Source organism: Cetorhinus maximus, chromosome 12, assembly GCF_964194155.1.
Source record: "Cetorhinus maximus chromosome 12, sCetMax3.hap1.1, whole genome shotgun sequence".
NCBI classification, from domain to species: domain Eukaryota; kingdom Metazoa; phylum Chordata; class Chondrichthyes; order Lamniformes; family Cetorhinidae; genus Cetorhinus; species Cetorhinus maximus.
In genome coordinates, this window is record NC_135890.1 from 55,517,167 (window position 1) to 55,537,602 (window position 20,436).

Sequence of the window (20,436 nt, forward strand, 5' to 3'; positions counted from 1 at the left end):
GCTGATATTTTATCCTTCGACCAAATCAGATCATCTCAATGCTGTTTGTAGGATTTTGCTGTGTGCAAACTGACTTTGGTTTCTCCCTGTGTCGTAACATTACAGCCATTAGCATGTCATCAGCTGTAAAACGCTCATATGAACGCAAGTTCTTTTGCAGGAGCTAAGCCTTCACTAATGATAGAATTATACAGCACAAAAAGAGGCAATTTACCAGACTGCATGTGTCAACAACACAGGGACAAACAGAGTTTTCTGAATTCACACCCGCAATAGAAGTACAAATTATGTATTTGGGCATGTGGCCCATAATGTTTCTTGATTCTTGAAATAACTCCAATTATGCATATGCTAAAGTCAATCAATCCTTCCAAAGGTTGGCTAAACCTAAGCTGTTGCCGCTGCCTCTAACATTGAACAAATGCTACACTAATGTCAGGCAGGCAGTGGAAGGTCATGGAGAATTTGTTAAATGTTTAAGCAGCTGCTGGAAAAAATATGGGATAGAAATATTGCACAAATGTTGCTTTTGTAAATGACAAAAGATTGAGGGAAATATTGTGCAACTGTCTATAGCTAATAGCTTAGAAGCAGAAGTCAGAAGTTTCCTCTGACCAATATTAAGAAGACTGGAAAGAAGAAGCAAAAATGTTGGCAAACGTAAAGGGGATTGCAAAGATGCACAAGGTTAAAAAAGGGTGAGATGAAGGGATCTTACACTTACGAGTGTGTAAATGGCAGATGTTTAATTAGCATTTCACCTCAGTATTTACAGGAGATAGTAAAACTGGGACTATGGGATTGCATGAGTAGGGTGTGAAAGAGATATTACCAGGAGATAAGTATTTAAACTGAGTCTGTATTGAAAAAAAAGTGCATTGAATCATAAGTAGAAAAGTCACTGAACCCAGATAGGTTAGGGAACTGAGGTAATGGGAAGTTATTGATCCTGCAGCAGCTCAAACATTAAAATGGGTTTTCACTTATTCTGACAGGCTGGAGGCTTAGCTGGACAAATAATTTAGGTGCCCTGAGCTTCTGCACAAAGTGGGGGTTGTGGGGAGGAAGGGGTTCAAGGGGTGACGATGTGATTAATATTATCAGATGTGGCTCGATGTCTAATTTTGCTTTATAAATTTCCTGCAAAGTGTCTTGGAATATTTGATTACATTAAAGGAACTACATAAACCTAAGGTGTTGTTGTGTGGCTTTTAATGGTAGGATTGTAAAATTAGTCAATAGCACACGGAGTTGGGGAACTAGTCAGACTGTTTCTGTATCTCTCTCTCTTTGTCTGGACAATCCTTCCTGAAATAGCGAGGAATTTCATTCTGAAGTCAGAGACAGAATCCACATATCGCCTCCAATGGTCTATAATTAAACTATATTACATAGCCCATGTACCACAGGTCCAGCGCACAGCAAATTGCTCTGAGAAACTGGAGCATTCTCTGGAAGCTTCACTTTTCAAGAAAACCACATTATAAGCTTAACAATTAGCTTACTGGGTCACTCATCAGTGTGAATGGTTGATCTGCTATACAGTTGGCACTGTGTTCGTCCATATTATAGGAACACGTAAGTAATCTTTGTTCTGGCTGGCTACAATTGAACTCTTGAAGGTAGGTTATTGTTCATAGGTCTCTCTTTGTATGGTAAGATTATATGAAGACTTCAATAACCTGGGAACCCTTACCTAACATGAATAACAAGACAAAGGCCAGGATTTTCCCCTCGGCGATTTGGGGGCGGGGCCCACTCGCCGAGGGGAAAATGATGTGGGATGATGTTGGGAATCCCCAATGTCATCCTGGTCCCTTTAAATTTTTAGGAAAGCGGGTGGACAGCGAAATCAGCTGTCCGCCCGCCGACCTGTCAATGGCCAATTGAGGCCATTGACAGGCTAGTTAAAGTAATTAAAGACCTGCCTGGCCAACCTTAAGGCTGGCGGGCAGGCCAGGAGCCCCAGCAGGCTTCTGATAATACATGAAACTTCATCCACTGGCGGGATGAAGTTTCATGTCCGTTTTGTAAAAAATTAATAAAGTTTATGTATTCTTTATTAACTTGTCCCATCTCGTTTGACATTGTCACATGAGGGGGACATGTTAATAATGTTTTGATGTTTCTATTTTTAAAGTTTTCTCCACTGTCAGTATTCTCCCTGAGACTGGACTTTGCCTCAGGGAGAAGTGTGCTCTTTGACAGATGCCTTAATTGGCTTGCCCACTTAAAATGGCGGCGGGCCCCGTTTCAGTGGCGGGGGTCAGCTGGCCGCCTGCCGCTGAGCTGGTGGGGCCCGCACGCCATCCGAGGGCAAGATTCTGCCCAAAAATAAAAATAGCTGGAAAAACTCAGCAGGTCTGACAGCATCTGCGGAGAGGAATACAGTTAATGTTTCGAGTCCGTATGACTCTTCATCAGAACTGAGGAAAAATAGAAATGCGGTGAAATATAAGCTGGTTAAGGAGTGGTGGGGGGGGGTGGTGGGGGGGTGCGGGGGGCGGGGGGTACAGGTAGAACTAGACAGAGGGCCAGTTCTACCTGTCCCACCCCCCTCAACCAGCTTATATTTCACCACATTTCTATTTTTCCTCAGTTCTGATGAAGAGACATATGGACTCGAAACATTAACTATATCCCTCTCCGCAGATGCTGTCAGACCTGCTGAGTTTTTCCAGCTATTTTTATTTTTGTTTCGGATTTCCAGCATCCGCAGTATTTTGCTTTTATCTTAATGAATAACAAGACTCCACCTGATGGGTGTGAGCAGCAGAATCTATTTTACAGCAGCTCAATGTTACGCCGTACCAAAAGGCTGGTTAGTTCTGGGCTCCTCATTGTATCACTGCTCACCGCTGGTCCCTGGGTGAGCATATCAAAGGGAACATGTCAAAGGGCCTGCAGTAGATAGCCTTATAATCCATCAGTGTCTTTGGTAACCATTGACTGAGCTAACCTTATCCTCAAGTGATTTCAAGGTGTAGTTGTGGGTAACTCCAGAGCTCAGTCACAGCCTGTTATAGCAAATCATTACTAAACCAGACATCTCTCCTCAAGCATGTAAAACTATCAGTGCCTTGACCTGTATACAAGGGGATGATCAATGTCAGGGTCCCTTCCCCTTGAAAATCTAAGGTGAAACTACACATATCTTGCAAGCTTCCAATGATCGTTCATCTTCTCATCACAGTTAGAGGGCGATGCCCAGCAGAATACCTATAGATCTCATTTAATTCACGCTCTAGATCCTTGGCATACATCCAGAGACAGGAAATGGGGCATGCAGCTTTAAGAAGATCTGAATAACAGAAATCAGCAAATAAGTAGTCACATTGCTAAGTTAAATATATAGCTACTTGCAACAATGATCAAGCGGATTCCTTTTTTGAGAAAGAGAGCCAATCCTGGTATAGAGGCCAAAAAATTCAATCGTGTACAAACAGGCACAAAAGGGGGTGGGCCACACACTGTTGGTGTCACGAGTTGCGAAGTGTGTTTATAGCATTGCAAGTCAGCCACTGGTGTTATACTCTGGAAAGCCAAATGCTGAAGGATAGATCTGGAGGCAACCTTTCCATACTTTCATAAGCATTTATTCACAGAGTTACACATGAAAAGTACGCACCTTCTAACTCAACAACCAAGCTCCAGTCTCTATCTATACACAGGGTACAAGAGAAGCCACAGCTAATGCCCACCACCTGCATACAATTAATATACAATTAGCAGATTCCCTGCTCTCTTTTTAAATGAAAATTGTAGTTTGTGCGTAAAACCAAAATTTCAAAACAAGTTGGGCCTGAGCTTCCGCGGGGTGGCAATTGGAGCTGGATTGGCACTCTGCTCCTACTTTCTTACCTATCAATTTTTTCAATCCTGCCTTGCCTGCCCTTCCAACGCAGGCCAGGCATAAACTGTGCAGGGCAGCGTGCTTCTGGGGCCTTCGGTCAAGTGCTGCTGCATTGGAGGGAAGAATGCTTTGCTTCCTTTTTTACAGCATCAGCTGCCATAAAGCAGGTAAGTTTAAATGTCCAGCCAGGTTTAAAGGTCCTGGATAAGCCAGGGAGAAGGGGTATGTCTAAGGTAAGTGGGTAGGATTTTGGGGGGGCGGGGGGCGGTCAGATGGGGCCTTGGTGGGGGGTGGGGTCGGGTCGGGGGCGTGGTGGGGGGGGGAGGCAGCAGTCAGGTCAGGGGGGTGTCAGGTCGGGCTTTGGCTGGGGGTGGGGTGCTGTGGTTGGGTCTGGTCAGGCTTTGGCACGGGGTGTGGGAATGAGAATTGGGAGTCAGGTCTGGTGGGATGCGGGGGGGAGTCAGGCCTTGTGGTGCCCCATGGGGTGGCATCACCATTGGATGTGGGGTCCCTTTGGGGTAGTGGGGAGGCGAGTCCCTTGAGGTGGGGGAAAGAGACCCATGGGGGGCCCTGTGGGAGAGGTGGGGGAAGTTCCATGGGAGTGCAGGGAAATCCCATGGAGGTGGGGAGTCTATGTGGGGTGGTAGTCAGGTGGGTGGGGGGGTGGTTGGAGGGAGTCCCATGCAGTGGTAGTTATTGGGGTGGGGGGGGCACAGTCCTGTGGGGTGGTAGTCGGGTGCGGGGGGGGTGGGGGGTGAAGGGAGTCCTGGGGGTGGTAGTCGAGGTGGGGGAGGTAGTCCTGTGGTGGTAGACATGGGGGGGTGGAGAGACTCCCGTGGGGTTTGGCGATGCTGTAGGAGGCTCGTGAGGTATTGATGTGGGTCTGTACAACAGTTACCCAGAAGTTAGAAGTGGTTTTAATTCTTCTAACTTTTTCTGGAACTATTGATATAACCCAGTCAAAACCATCCGAAGCTTGTGATTTAAATTGTATTTTTGGATGGTTCCCAGTACAAGGCAATAGCTCATGGGAAGTTTGCACTTCTAGGCAATTGGCACACAAACCTTACCTGCGGAGTTCCGGGGCGGGGTTGGGGGTGAATGTTCCCCAGCGCATCTTTGGGATACCCCCGAGGTCCTGGAGCTCGGAAGTTACAGCCTTCATATTCCACACAAAGCATTACATTGTGACACAGCCCTCCTCTAGGACCTCTAACAATTTCTTTGTACATGTATTTCTTTTTGAAAAACAATCTGCACAATCTGACATTTGATGGCTTGCATCCACCCATTTAATTTTAGAGATTTTCTTTCTTCCAGCATTTGTTTCAAGGTCAACCAGTAACCTTTTCCTGCTCTCACTTTAGTACAGTGTACATTATCCCGGTTCAGTGGGTATAATATCTTCAGTACGCCTACTGTCCAGAACCTCCCTAAACTTTTTGACAAATAGAATCCCATATCCAATGGCTCCACATGAACCAGTGTTTCAGCAGCCAAAGTACTTCATAGCTTCCCAAGCTAAAGGACAAAATTTCCTATTCTATACCCACTTTATGAAACCAGCTACAGTGGAATAAACATCAGGAAAATTTGCATGTGAAGCATTGCTAAAAATGGCTAGTTTCATTTTCTTTGGACCATCATAGAAACTTAAGTGCCAATTTCACCGTACTTAATTATTTAGTGCCTTATTTTCTCTTAAAACATTCTCCACTTTAGGATCTTTCATCCTGACACTTAACTCCAGCACATCAAAACAAGCATCTGGTCTAATCTGAGTGCCCAATCAGTTCAACTGATCAATCAAGCATTGTAATTGCTCTGTCCCTTCTTTTAGGATATAATTTCATCTTTCCGTGATGACCTGGTATGATTATTTGGGATGGGAGTAACACTCTCTAAATAGGATTGTCGATTTAAAGTTATCCCAAATGTACTCTGCTTAATGTCTAAACCAATATATTTAGAAGCCCCACAAGCCTGACTGCCAATTTTAAATTTTACTCTAATCTTTTTACCTCAGTACCACCCCATAAGAAATCATCAACATGCATCATGAAGGTGCTTGAAAGCTTGCCTTTATGATGCCAATAAAACATTGCAGGATCTCCTTTTAGTTTAACAAAACTATTTTCGGCAAAACAGATCTCACTGAAAACTACCTGGGAAGTATCATTCAAGCCAGAGATGTACTTGTTTAGTTTCCATAGTTTTCCTTCTGAACCTGTTGTCTCTTTGGGGGGTTGTTCAGAAACACTTCTCTCTGAAAAGTATCACCCTGAAGAAATGCTGCTTTTATGTCAATTGATCTACACTCCCATGAAGATGTTGTCAAAAGAGCTAAGACGATTTTCAAGATTATTTTTCCAGCTGTGGGAGAGTCCACTCTAAAATCTGTATTGCCCAGTCGCACTTCAAAATCCCTACCAACTTGCTTTAGTCTTGTAAATCCCATCTGCAAGGATCTTTTCAATACAAATCCACCTATGTGACAAAGCTGTTTACCCCAGATCTGGTACCTCAGAATACACTCCAACTATCTGATTCCTTTTGTTTTCCCTCTTTTATTAGTTTGTTGGCAGCCATCATGGTCATGATGGCTTCTGCTTATAGTTCTTTTCTGAGGCTGTTTTGTGGCTTTTGCTTTATTGGCTAATCTATTCAATCTATGGCCTCTGGTTGTACTTATATGTCAGTCGGGACTATGGCTGTGAGATTGTCATCTTGCACTATTGTAGGGTCTTCTTCCTGTACATGATCATTTTCTGATGCAAGAGTCACTTCCTCCATTCAATAGATCCTCTGACTATAAGTCACCCAAGTACCCATTCTTGGCAATTGTCCTTTGGGTGCAATAGCTCTGTTATGTGTATCATGGTCACTCACATTACCACTATTTAGCACTCAGTTGGCCGTTTTCTGTTCCTCAAAATCTTCATCACAAAATACATGAGCATTTGAGTACCTTGTTTACTTCTGTCAACCACTTAGAATTCGAGATTTTGTAATTACTTCCAATTAATCTTGAGGAATGAACTATAACAATTTGATTGCCATGTTTGGCAAATACTATCTTACCATCATCACCTAGTACATTACCAAGGTCTTTCCGTTCCTATGACCTTCTATTTCACAATACACAAAATCTCCTGAATCAAATTCTGGTCTCAGATCCTCTTATACAATGCCTCAGTGCTCTCTGAGTTTTCTCCAAGACATCAACCATGATGAAAGCCCATCTTTCTGCATATAAATCTTTCAAATGCACAGAATAAAATGGAACTACAGTATCTTCTAGAGCAGGAGGTCAATCACACAGCACAGAAGGGATTTCACCCATAGACTAATTGATAGGATTTATATCCCCCAACCTACTGAAGTTAATTCTTTGCATGAACCATCCATGCCAGGATGGTTATCAACTTGCAGTCTGGTTGATCAGCTAAGATTTAATACGACACTTCATTGGCCACTGTGATTCCTTTCACAAGCTCCGTTGCTGGAAGTACTTTCAGCTGTGGTATTCATGACTATGATGTTCATGTTTTCACACTGTCTCTGAACCCCTAATTGGCAACTTCCCCTCCATCATCAGCCAGAAACTTTGCTGTTGTCCCAGTTCTGGTCCCTATCCATTTCTCTATGATTTTGTCTATAATAACACTTTTGCCCTTTATTAAGTATTATTGTAGAAAGACTAAGTCTCGTTGCTGGGTCTAGAAAAAGTAGAATGAAAATATTTCAGTCTTTGTCCAATACCTTAGATCAATGGCAACTACCTTGGGTGTCATGGCGGGCATGAGCGGACAACATGGCGGGAAGGCCAAATATCAGTTTCATGCCGTCATAAAACCAGTTTGCGATCATTCACCCCACCTGTCAATGGCGGGCCACCTTTCCCACCGCCGCATGTCGGGAACATCATTTTAATAGAAGCAAAATACTGCACCTTCCAGCTCATACAGACTCGAAACGTTAACTCTGTTTGTCTCTCCACGGATGCTGTCAGACCTGCTGAGTTTTTCCAGCATTTTCTGTTTTTATTTCAGGTATCCAGCATCCGCAGTATTTTGCTTTTATCTTGGTGTTTAATTCACTGTCACTTCTCTTCCAGGAATGCCTACCTTGAAGAAGTACTGCTCTTCTCTCCAACAGGATTTCCATTTGTCTCTTTCACCCTGTTCGCCTTCAATGCTTATCATATCCCTCCTGGCGGAAGGTCGAGGTTTGACTGGAAGAGGAAGGTTAACTAGAGGGGGGTGAGATTGGGAGGGGGGTAACAATGGTGTCGGGGGAGTGAGGTTGAGAGGGAAGGAAAGTGTGACAGGGGTGAATGCAGTAACTGAGGAGGTAGGTCTAAGGGGGCAGGAAGGTGTTTGGAGGGGAAAGGAGTTCGAAGGGGGGAAGAAGTTTGGAGGGGGGAAGGAGTAAGCAAGAAGGAAGGAGTAAGGGTGGAAGAAGAAGTTCAGAGGGGGGAAGGGGTCGGAGGGGGGAAGAAGTCCAAGGGGAGGGAGTAGTAAGTGTGGAGGAAGGAGTAAGGGTGGGGGGATGTCCAGGTGAATGTTCAAGGGAGAGGTCTGTGGAGTCGATGACTGCCTCCTGGGGAGCAAAATGAGGGTGGGTGTGGTAGGAGGGACTAGTGAGTATGAGAGAGGGCAGAGTGAGGGGTTAGGGCGGGGTGGCGAGGGTGCAATGGTCATGGTAGAAGAGTGGTTGGTGGGGACTTGGAGACAGACACAGACCCTGGGATGTGAAGGAGGAGGTTGGGGAGGTCAATGTGGATGGGGGTGGGGTACTCAGGAAGGTAGAGAACGTGCACGTTCACCAGGTCATCCTGGAAAGAAAAGGGTTGTGGCTGGTAAGTGATGTGGGGAGGCGGAAGGTGATGCCAGGGGGCTCAACATTGATGGGGGAAAGGACATGGGTAACTGGGGGGAGGGGAAAAGACTGGGGGGAACTGAAAACATATTTCACTCAACCATTTTGCAAAATCGAAAGCGAAAGGAGCCTCGTCCAGGCACAGCTGCTGCATGGGAGTGTGATCAGTGGATGGCGGAGATGCAGGTCGGCTCAGATGGACAAACTGCAGGAGAACCCCAGCCGGCAGCATTGAAAATGCTCAGGGCATTGAGATGAGAGTGATGGAGGAAGGCTCCAAGAGTGTGGGAGAGTGCTTGGACAAGGCTCTGAAAGGCCCTGCCACACACACATGTCTCCCCCCAGAGTCACTTGTGGGCTGGCTGCGTGCAGCTGAACTGCTAGTTGGGTGGGGGGGAATGCATGGGCAGGACTCACAAAGCCTGCAAATGAAGCAGAAAGACATTACACATTATTCAGTGAAAGTGGATATATTTTCAGATTATAAAATGACAAAATGTGCTCACCCATGCAACCAACTGTGATCAGAATTTCTTAACTTTTCTAGGTCTACCGCTTCTTCTAGGTGCTGCCCTGACATCCGCAGCAGGGGTGGGGACAGCCTGTGCAATGGTTGGCCCTGTTGCCTGTGATGACTTTGGCACGTGTCCTCTGGAGATCCAAGGCCTTGAGGGCGCCAACTTGCTTTGGCTGTCCTCTTGTGGGCCAACTGCTCCCTCTGTGGTGACAGAGGACAAGGCTGAGGGGCTCACAGGCAAAGGGGACTTGGACGGAGAGGACAGCCTCTGAGATGTCTGAGTGGATGACACAGGGGTGTCCAGCTGCCGATCCTCCTCTCTTTGGGTGCTCAAGGGCCCCAGCCCGACTCCTTGAGGGGAAAAAGCACCTGGAGGGATGTTGAGGTGCCCCGTTTCCTTTTCACGTCACCACTGCAGGGACTCACCCATGGCTACTGCAATGGAGTGCGGGTCTGCACACATCTCCGCTTTCTTCTGGACCAGGATCTTCATGGCTTCCACCAGCCTTCCCATGGAGACCTCCATAAGCGCATGTGGGCATCACTTCAGAAAGCAGGTGGGCGCACTCCTCCGACTCGCATGCCACTCTGTTGAGGGTTTCCAGCAGCTCTGCGTGACGTTCCCCTGCCTTCTGTTGACTCTCCAGAATGAGTTTGGAGGCCGAATCCAGAGGCTCGTCATCTGACTCAGACCTCACAGATGCCTCTTCCCCAGCAGTCCTCCGAGTGCTGGGGAGCTCGGCTGAACCTGCCTCCTCCCGCTGCTGTGGACACGTGTCTGTGCGGTGACCACCAGATTGTAAACCCGAGCCTGCTCTAGATCTAGGTCCCGCCGAAGTGTGTGTCTCTGTGCTGGTGGAGGGTGTGGGTAAGCGCTGTGACGGGTCTTACAGGCTGCTTATTTCCAGCTCTTCAATGGAGGAGGTGTCCTCTTGGCTGGAGGTGAGGACCTGGATGGAGCTGAGGGACTGGCTGGCTGAGGGTGTTGGTCGCTTGGCAGAGCTCCCTGTGAACCAACGTAGAGGTAATTAGTGCATGGCAGCAGAGTCAAAAGCAGGAGAGAGAGCACTCACAGTTGCATTGAGAGGGGGATGATGTGATACAGGATCCTCATTTGGGTGTTTGCCACTGACCTCATCGTCACCGCAGGCATGGTCCACATCCTCACCAGTCAGCACGATGGCACACTCCTCAAAATGAGTGAGGGGCCAAATGTGGGCCACTGCACCCCCAGTCTGGGACCTCTCCCTGCTGTTGTGAGCCAGCTTCTTCTGCATGAAAACAGATGGAGAGAGTGTGAGCAGGACATATGGCACTGGGTGGAATGTTTGTGTGGTGAGCAGAGACATGGACAGGATGAGTACACGAGTTCAAGAGGGTATGAGCTTGATGGAGATGTGAAGGTGTATAAGAGAGTTAGTGATGTTGTCCCTGTAGATGTGTGATGGATTGTGAGTGCGTGAGTTTAAAGTGATGCAGAAGTTGACTTACCCTGACGGCACGGATGAGATCATTCATCCTCTTTCTGCACTGGATGGCCGACCTCTTGTAGGTAGCATTGGCACTGACATCACAGCCACCGCCTCCCAAGCTGGATTGGTGATGTTACTGCCCCTCCTGCGACCAGAGCCGGGGTAAAGGACATCACAGCAGGCCTCCATGGCATCTGAAAGGCATTCCAGGGATGCATCACTGAATTAGGGGGCCATGTCTTCCTTGCAGCAGTCCTGGGCTGGAAGCACTGAGAGGTGTGCGTGCAGCTGCGCTTTAAATATGGCGCCCAGTGAGAGGAAGCAGCAAGGTGAACGCAGGACGGGCAAATCAGAGGCCACCCGCCAGTGAAACGGCATGTTTCCTGGGAATGCATGACTAATGAGGCGGGATTGAGATGATACAGCCCGAAAACCAATTCACTGCAGCCAACTGGTAAAAATCCCTTTTTCCTACCTGCTACTGCACTCAGTGCAAACCTGGGATGATTCGCTCCTTGTTAAAGTCACATGCCAGTGGAAGGCTTAAAATAAGATGTGGCAGCATCTCACAAATCTCTTCTATTAGCTTTGTATACAGATCACAGCCTCTTGCAATGTCTGCATCCCGGTTTGGACCAGTCTCCCCCATGGTTCAAGCTAACTGGGCAGCCATGCAGCACACTAATCTCTGGCCATCCAAGTGGTGGCCAGCACTCTCCGGGAAGTGGTAAGGGGCCGTCACACTTAACCAGGACAGGTTCTTAGTACACCCATTCTAACCCACGTATCTCTCTCTTTCACCCTGCAGGAGGAGTACATCAGGATCATGGAGCCTGGTGAACTAGCTGTATGCCTGATGGCCTACAGAGCGCAAAGACAACGGAGGAGAGAGCGGCTGAGACTTCTGGCTGCGCAGAAGCAGCAGCAGCAACCTCAGGAAGAAGGGGTAGCTGGGGCTCCCACACACGCCGTCCAAGAGCCACAGCGAGCCATCGCTGGCCAGCGCCTAGTGACGCCCAGGGTCTATAGACGCCACTTTTCATTCCTGTAGATGACCGAGAACCAGTGTCACCAAAGACTGCGCATGTTCAGGGAACTGGTCACTCACATCTGCCAGTTACTGTAGGATTTGGTGCCACAGGGACATGGAGGGCATCCACTGCCAGTGGCTGTGAGAGTGAACATGGTGATCAATTTCTATGCCAGTGACTCCTTTCAGGGCTCCACTGTGGGTGTACAACACATGGGCTGCAGCAGCTCAAGAAGGCAGCTCACCACCATGAATGAATATATTAAAAAAAAGCATAGGTATCTCATTAGAGTCTACATTGTACTGATAAAATGGCTTACACCAGCTATTTTACATGGAATTACAACTCCCTTGAGTGACTGCAATATGTTGTCTTCACTAACTTAAAGAAAGTAGTACCTTTATATTCCTTAACTTTGCATTAATCTCACTGCTTAGTGAATAAAGATATCATGTTAGCCAAACTGTTCCAAATACTGTTGAAGCGCAAGCAGTATCTAGTATTGCACAGTTAAAGGAGTTTGTGCCTAATACATTCATCATAGGACTAAAATTCCTTGTGACCTGTATAATTTGTTCAGATTCATCATTATCTTTATCCTCTTCTTCGTACATCATTTCTAGGGACCTAGCTCTCCACTTTGGGCAGTTTACTGCATAATGGTACTTTGAGTCACTTCTGAAATATCCAGTAACCTTTCCTTGAGCATTCCTGGAATTCATTCACCTATTATTGCTGATCCAAGTTTGTCTTTTGCTGTAATGGCCACATCTACTAAAGGTGATTTCATCCTCATTCTGCCTTCCATTGTGGTGATGCCTGTGTCCAATATTTCAACCATCCCAAAATCTGGCAATCACTTTGTCTTCTATTCCAATTTGTTCCACACAACCTGAAGGAAATGACTGTTTCCCCAGGAATTATTTCAAGGCAGCAGACATCTGATCCAATAGGGTCTTCCTCTAAGAACCAAAGACCAGTTAGAGTCAGTAGTCTATTCACATTAGAATTCACATTATTCACCTTAGCACAATCCAGCAACGACACAAAGCTAGCAGAGGTGGTACATTCTAAAGCTGAACAGGATGAGCTACAAGAGGATTGCAGTATATTTGAATAATGAGGTGAGAGATGCATTTTCATGTAGAGAAATGCAAAGTGCTTCCAATTGGAACAAGAAAAAATGCCAGGAACTGGGTGTCACTTAAATAGAGAGAAAATACTGTGCATGGGAATTGTAAAAGATCCCAGTTGACAATGAATTGAAGCTATCACAAGAACAACACTTGATGTCAGTAGGTAAAGCAAACTAGATGTATGGACATGTTAAAAGGTCAATATTGGGCTGAAACACAGGCTGATCCAACATTTTAAAAATCATTGGTGAGGTTGTACTTTGAATACTGTGTACAGTTCTTGCTGCCACAGTACAACAAAGATATTGCAGCTACTGAAAGGATACAGAAGAGAGCAACGGAATGATTGAAGAGTTGGAAGGATTGGATTATTAGGAACAATTATGTAAATTGGCATATTTTCAATGGGAAAGGGAAGGCTGAAAGGTGATACGATTGCTGCTTTAGGTTTTTAAAGAAACGAAATAATGTAGACCATGACAAACTGGTTCACCTTGTCCAGTACAGCAGAATGCCAGGATACAGCCTGTGCTTGGAGAGGGGTAAATTCAAAAAAAAATCTGCAGCTGAGCTGAAATTTATGCCTCCAGGGACAGGCTGGCAGATGAGGGCATGTGAAATTGAGTTCAATGCCCGAGGTGTCATTACTGGCACCTACTTGCCCAACCCAACCATAAGCTTACCTGCAGTGGAGGAGGGGTTGGGAGGCCCACCCACTCATGGGCCATTAACTGGCTGTTTAAGGGCATCTTTGAGCAGCAGCTGGGAGTTAACCCATGGCGGGCAGAAGCTGGCACCAAGTGTGAAGCCTGGCACCTTTCACCTCTTGGGCTGGTGACAGGCAAGGTGGGGGAGTGTTACGTACTTTATGGGCTCCCTGGGTGCATTGGAGGCTCCCCACAGGTCTCCCGCCACCCTGAAATCCGCCCCCCCCCCTTGCTTCCAATGGCCTACCCACCCCAGCCCCCCACCCCTCTTGGCCCTATCACCTTGGCCTGCTATCCTGGCTCCAGCAATATCCCCACCCCATCCCCTGACTTACCTTCACATCAGCTTCAGCAAAGGTGGAGCTGCTGGGACCAAAGACCTGCCAGCAACTATTGGAGGGGGAGTTCTCCCCCGGGTGGCAATTTGTGCAATTTGAGACACGACGTATGTTAAGTGTAATGCGCTTGGGAAGAACCAGTGCCTTTGGAGCTATGGTTCCCAAAGCTCTCCATCACTGGGGTTTTCCTCACCTCATATCTGGTCTGCTGTAGAGTCATTGATAAAGGAGGACTGTTATGTCATCTGGTGTTAGGGGGAAATATAGGAGTACAGTAAGAATCTATTGTAAGGGAATGATACTGTTTGAATTTCCAAACAGCCAGTGCCTGCAAGTACATAAACAGCTAAAAACCACCATATGAACCTTGTACACCCTCAGGGCCTATGATCATCAGCAAGGTCCTGGGAGCCAGGCTGAACATAGAAGAATGCAAATAAGGTAGATTAGGTGTCCTAGGAGTCAGAATGGAGACCTAGGTTGAAAAACAACTAAGATTGATCCTGTTTTCAGCAGGTAGGGAAAGAACAGATGGTCCTAGTTTCGATAGGAGGGAAGGTCTCTGCTTGGGTGAAAATAGGGACATACGATGCATGTACCCGTTACCAGCGATGTCTGTTTAATGTATACCTATATGTTGATGAGATTGGAATCTGAAAAATGTTCTTGTACATGACCAGTAATGTATAAATATGCTGAAGTCTTGTAATTTAGCAGAGTGCTACCTCAAGCTGCTTGAGGTGGTCTCTCCTTGCAATTGCTCGAATAAACGATCGTAACCTGTACCTGAGCCTCCTGTGGTCTGTCTGTCAAAGATACCACAACACCTGGGAAGCAGGTGAGTAGCCACAGGGAGCCCGGTCTTCACCTGCTGCCAATTGCTCTGCAGCACCTGCATAGCTGCCCATGATTGGCACCATTTAAATGATGCCCAACAGTTAAAATCGCCATGACCTCCCAGTGCAACTGCCAGGTGAAGAAATCAACTTGCAGGACACTCGTTTCGAAATAAAATCTGCCACAGAGACTTTAGCCCTGAATCATTCGGATCACCCGTCAGGATGCTCACTGAACCTCACAACTCACATTATTCAATCCAACCAGTCACATTCCACAGATGGCATCCAGGGTCCCAACAATACAAAGGATGTTCTGCTCCATTAAGAATTAGATCATCCATCACTGCCTTTATCTTTCCGAAGTTCAATTCTATTTATTAGTAGATATTTAGGCAGCTCATGTGAAATGAGCTAAAATAACAAAGATTTATTATGAATCTGTTCCACATGGATAAGACTTTTCATTAGCTCAGTTAATGAGCACTCACACCTTGTTAATTCAATACACTTAGCAAGTTAAACAATGAACTTACATTTAGGTTGCCACAACTCTTGCCTTTTTCCAATTGCTGAAGGTTGTCTACTTTGAATTTTTCCTGCATTGCAACAGCAACAACACATCAAAAGTATTTAATTGGCTGCAAAGCACTTTGAGACGTCCTGAGATTGTGAAAGTTCTTACTTATCTTGTTCCTCCAGTGAAAATCAATCCTGCTCTAAAAGTGTGTTCATAATGGGGTTTGGTTGAAATCAAAACCTGATAATAAGCTGGGGGCGGGGGAACGGAGTGAGACTGAAAGATTTAAATCTGCTACCTTGCATTCGTCAGCATTCTGCATTATTGCTTCAATGGCTTGGGGCCAATGTCAATACTTACATTGGCTATACATATCGAGATTCATTTCAAAGCCGATTCTGTCGCTAAAGACTTTTAAGCACATTGGTCAGTGTCTACTTATCGCTGAAGAACTAGATTTCCCCCTATCGCTTTGTCAACAACAATTGTTCATGTAAATTTAGGGGCGGAACCTTCTGCTGTCTCTGGTGGAGAGCTTGGAGGTGGGATGGGCATTTAACTAGACGGGTTGGTGGTGTACTGGAACCCCACTACCTTCCTGACTCCGCCACTATAAGTTATGGGTGGGAAGGCCCATTGTCGACCTTCCTGTCCCACCACTAACTGAGGCCCTCAAGTAGCCAATTAATGACTACTGAAATGTCTCATCCTGCTACAGCTGGTATTAGCACAGCTGCAGGAGGATCTATCACCATACAGTGTGCATGGCAGCCAAAACCATGCAGCCACCATGTCACCTCCTTGGGAGTGGGAGTTAGGGATTCCCTTGATCAAAGGCACTTGGTGCCTGATCAAGGGATTCGATATCAGGGGATGGGGGCTGCTGAGAGCCATCCCCCTTGCCCTCGCTGCCAACCCACCCTTCACCCCTCTCCCCGCAGCCGCCATCCTGTGAAACTCCACCACATTACTTACCTTTGGCCTGGGCTGCTCCGCAATCCTAGGACTCCGGTGCCTGTCTTTCCAGCAGCAGCCATGGCCTCCGCCATGACGCTGATGAGCACAAGAGCTGCTGACCTCTGATTGACCAGCAGCACCTGGTAGGCAAGATTTCTGCCCCCACGGTCTTGATTGCAGGGGAAGGCCCGCCACTGCCTGAGTGCCACATGGTTCGGAGGGCCTCCCCAAAAAGGGGCAGCGCGTGTCTATTGTTGGCTCTCCAGCCAGCAGGTGAGACCCCCAACACCTCAGCAAGATTCTGCCCTAGGTGTCAGCCGCTAGTCAGTGGTAGCATACTCACCTCATTTCAAAAGGTTGTAGATTCAAGCCTCACTCTCTTGACCCCGTCACTCTCCATTATGTGTCACATTGCTCATCTGGTATCTAGTACTGGATGACCAGAAACATCCTCCAACTAAATAGTGGGAAGGTCAAAGCCATAGTTTCAGTCCCCAGCAAACTCCGTTCTCTAATTAAGGACTTATCCATCTCCCAATTGTCTATGGTTGAATAAGACCGTTCACAACATTGGTCTCATACTTGACTCCAAGATGAGGGTCTGAGCATATATCTGCTTCCTCATCAAGACCGCCTATTTCTATCTCTGCAACTTTTATTTCTTCTCTTCTGCATATGTTCATATTTGTGATATATATTCATATTTGTGTGTACATGTGATAATGTTTCCCTTGCTCTTCCCTCTGTAATGTCTTCCAATTATAACCAAGGGTCCAGGCCTGAACCATGAATGCATAGCTTCTCACCATAGAGTCTGACTGACTTGCTGAGTTCCTCCAATTTTTTTGAATTTTCCTTTCAACACATGGCCAGTTCCTTCCTCAAAAACTCCCAGGGCTAGATTCATTAAGTTCCATGACTAAATGCTATCTTAATACTGGAAGTTAGGAGTGATCATTGCGTACTGAATAGTTTTTGGAATTGTGACTCAGTTGACAAGAAATTAAGTCAACTCATATTTCAAAATGAATTGCGACATCAGTGTGACGTAACTAATTCACCAGCACTGCCAAAAATAAAATAAAAGTAATATGTGTCAGCCTTGGCTCAGTTGGTAGCAATCTCATCTCCAAGTCAGAAGGTTATGGGTCTAAATCCACTTTGGGACTGGAGTACAAACATCCAGGCTGATGGTCCAGTGCAGTACTGAGAGAGTGCTGCACTGTTGGAGCTCAATCTCTCAGATCACTCATTAACATTGGCCCTGCCTGCTCTCACAGGTGGTTGTGAAAGATCCCATGATATGACTTTGAAGAAGAGCAGGGGTGTTCTCCCTGCTGTCCTGGCCCATATTTATCCCTCAATCAACATTAAAAAACAGATTATCTGATTATTATCACTTTGCTGGTTGTGGGAGTTTACTGTGTGCAAATAGGCCACCATGTTTCCTACATTACAACAGCAGGCTGTTTTGGATCTGGTAATGGGTAATGAAGCAAGTTTAGTAAATGATCTCAGAGAAAAAGATCCCCTAGGAAACAGTGACTATAACATGGTAGAATTTAGCATTCAGTTTGAGAGTGAGAAACTTGGGTCGGAAACAACTGTGCTAAACTTAAATAAGGGTAATTACAAAGGAAAAAGGGCAGAGTGGCTGGAGTGAACTGGAAGAAGAGTTTAGTAGAAAAGATGGTTGATGAACAATGGCAGGCGTTTAAGAAAATAGTTCATGACTCACAGCAAAGATATATCCCAGTGAGGAAGAAGGATTTTAGGAAGGGGGAAAACCAACCATAGTTAACCAAGGAAGTTAAGGATAGTATCATATTGAAAGAAAAAACATACGATGTGGCAAAGATTAGTGGTAAGCTAGGGGATTGGCAAAGTTTTAAAAGCCAACAAAAGATTACCAAAAATAATAAAGCAGGTGAAAATAAACTTTGAGGGTAAATTAGCAAGTAAGACAGCAAGAGCTTCTTTAAATATATAAAAAGGAAGAGAGAGGCCAAATTGAACATAGGCCCCTTAGAGAATGAGGCTGGGGAAATACTAATGGGGAACCAGGAAACGGCAGAGGAGTTGAATAAATACTTTGCATCAGTCTTCATGGTAGAAGACACTAATAGTATTCCAAAAGTACTAAATAATTAAGGGGAAAAAGCGGGGTGAGGAAATAAATACAATAACAATCACTAGAGAAAAAGTACGAGGGAAATTAATGGGGCTAAAGGCCGATAAGTCCCCTGGACCTGATGGGTTGCATCCTAGGAAGTAGCTACAGAGATAGTGGATGCACTGGTAGTAATCTTCTGATAATCCTTAGATTCTGGAAAAGTCCCAGAGGATTGGAAAACTGCCAATGTAACACCCTTATTCAAAAAGGGAGACAAAAAATGGGTGACTACAGGCCAATTATCTTAACATCTGTCATTGGGAAAATGTTGAAGTCTATTATAAAGGATGTAATAGCAGAGTGTTTAGAAATACATAATGTAATCAAGCAGAGTCAGCATAGCTTCATGAAGGGGAAATCATACCTGGCAAATTTATTAGAATTCTTTGAAGAGGTAAAAGCAGGATAGATAAAGGGGAACCAGTAGATGTAATATATTTGGATTTCCTAAAGGCGTAAAATAAGGTACCGCACATAAGGCTACTTAATAAGATAAGAGCCCATGGTGTTGGGAGTAGTATATTAGCGTGGATAGAGAATTGGCTAATTTATAGAAGATAGAGAGTTGGGATAAGGGGGGAAAATAGTGGAATGCTACACAGGGATCAGTACTGGGGCCACAATTATTTACAATATATATTAATGACTCGGAAGAGGGAAATGAATGTAATATCACCAAGTTTGCAGATGACACAAAAAGAAGTGGGAAAGCAAGTGGTGAGGATGACACAATGAGTCTATAGAGGCTATGTGAGTGGGCAAAAACTTGGCAGATGGAATATAATGTGGGAAAAGGTGAGGTTCTGTACTTTGGCAGGAAGAATAGAGGAGCTGAATATTATTTAAATAGAGAAAAACTGCAGAAAGCTGCAGTCTGAGGGATTTGGTGGGTGCATGAATCACAAAAAGCTAGCATACAAGTTCAGCAGGTAATAGGGAAGGCAAATTGGATGTTGGCCTTTATTTCAAAGGGAATGGAGTATAAAAATAGGGAAGTCTTGCTAAAGCTATACAAGGCACTAGTTAGACCATGTCTAGAATACTGTGAACAGTTTTGGTCCTGTTATCCAAGGAAAGATATACTGGTATTGGAGGCAGTCCAGAGAAGGTTCACTAGGTTGATCCCGGGTATGGAGGGATTTTCTTATGAGGAGAGGTTGAGTAGGTTGGGCCTGTGCTCATTGGAGTTTAGAAGAATGAGAGGCAACCTTATTGAAACATACAAGATTCTTAGGGGGCTTGACAGGGTAGATGCTGAGAGGTTGTTTCCCCTTATGGGAGAGAATAGGACCAGAGGCCATAATCTCAAAGTAAGAGGGTGCCCACTTAAGACAGAGACGAGGAGGAGTTTCTTCTCTCAGAGGGTAGTAAATCTGTGGAATTCTTTACCACAAAGGGCTAGGTTGTTAAGTATATTCAAGGCTGAGATAGATAGGTTTTTAATCAGTAAGGGAATCAAGGGTTATGGTGAAAAGGCAGGAAAGTGGAGTTGAGGATTATCAGATCAGCCATGATCTCATTGAACTGTGGAGCAGACTCGATGGGCCAAATGGCCTACTTCTGTTCCTATGTCTTATGGTCTTTGAACTAGACTTCAAAAGGACTTCATTGACATGTACTTTGGGATGTCCTGTGATTGTGAAACGTGCTATAGAAGTGCAAATCTTTCTTTATCCATGTTATAAGTAAAAGTGGATGAAGAAATGTGAAACAATTACCAAAACACGTCATTAATTTCACAATAGCTTCAGGTTATTAGAGAAGTAGAAAAAAATAAAGAAACAGGCCCTATACCACAATGTTGAAAACATTTCATGAGGTTATGACCAAAATTTGTATTTGACTGTGAGATTACATTTGCCCAAAGTGGCAATCATTGTTGGTTTGCTGCTCCTCTCGAATTTTTCCTGCCCTGACACTGCTCTGCATTTCTAGCAGGGTCTTCCCAGACCGATTTCTCCACAAACATGGAATACAGCATCCATCGGAGAATTCCATCGTAGAGCTGTAGTGTA